This window comes from Volvox carteri, assembly GCF_000143455.1.
Source record: "Volvox carteri f. nagariensis unplaced genomic scaffold VOLCAscaffold_34, whole genome shotgun sequence".
Classification (NCBI taxonomy): Eukaryota; Viridiplantae; Chlorophyta; class Chlorophyceae; order Chlamydomonadales; family Volvocaceae; genus Volvox; species Volvox carteri.
In genome coordinates this window covers 1132172-1133012 of record NW_003307577.1, presented here as the reverse complement: position 1 = coordinate 1133012, position 841 = coordinate 1132172, and the positions used below count along the sequence as shown (strand labels likewise).

The 841-nt window shown below is 47.8% G+C and overlaps 1 protein-coding gene across 1 annotated transcript in view; it reads right to left on the bottom strand.

Moving 5' to 3' along the window:
• The window catches only part of VOLCADRAFT_63307 (uncharacterized protein), a gene marked incomplete at both ends in the record, with an annotated part of 7562 nt that overhangs the window by 4641 nt on the left and 2080 nt on the right, over positions 1 to 841 (bottom strand). The window lies entirely within an intron of this gene.

The window sequence follows — 841 nt, the reverse complement described above, 5'->3', positions numbered from 1 at the left end:
CTTTTACGCCCGAGGTGGGGCTCGAACCCACGACCACAAGGTTAAGAGCCTTGCGCTCTACCGACTGAGCTACCCGGGCAGTGCACGATTTCCAAGTCGGCACATGGAAACGCATCAATACTGCAGTCTACTACTCATAAATCCAAAGACTGCGAAACAAACACAAAAACGGTTACAGCTTTCCTGTTTGCCCACTTGCCCATGTACATGTGTACTGTTATATTATGTATGTCCTATATATACGAGGTTGGCAACGCTGGATTTTCGGTACCTCCTTATTGAAGGCACACCTATGCATGTGCTCTATCCATCTAGTTCGTTGTTTGACATGCCCAAAGAGTGTGTGTGTGTGTGTTGGTTGGTTGGTTGGTTGCAGGTCCAGGTGTATGTCCTAGGTATTGTGCGCTCTGTCACATGCCAACGACACCCAGGCAGGAAGGGAGGAATGATCTGTTAAAGAGAACTCGGGAATAAACAGCAGGGAGCACCAAACACTCGCTGGGTTGGTATAAATGTATCCAGCAGAGGCACACACACACATACACACACACACACACACAACACACAAGAAAAACAATCCACTGGATCATTTGTGCTATATAGTTGTTCCCCCTTCTGCCCGTATTAAGGTATTACTACTCGTTTTTCCTTGATGTAGCCAGCACTGAAACGGCACCATGCATGTTTGGCTTTACGACATAGTTTATAAGCTAGTTGCTATTCTGGGGATGCGAGCATCAAAGGTACGACATGGGTGTGTCGGTGGCCCTACGGCCCTACAATAGTCACGATTGCCACCTCGAGCTCGTCAGGAATATGTTGTCAACAGGCCCTCTAACAC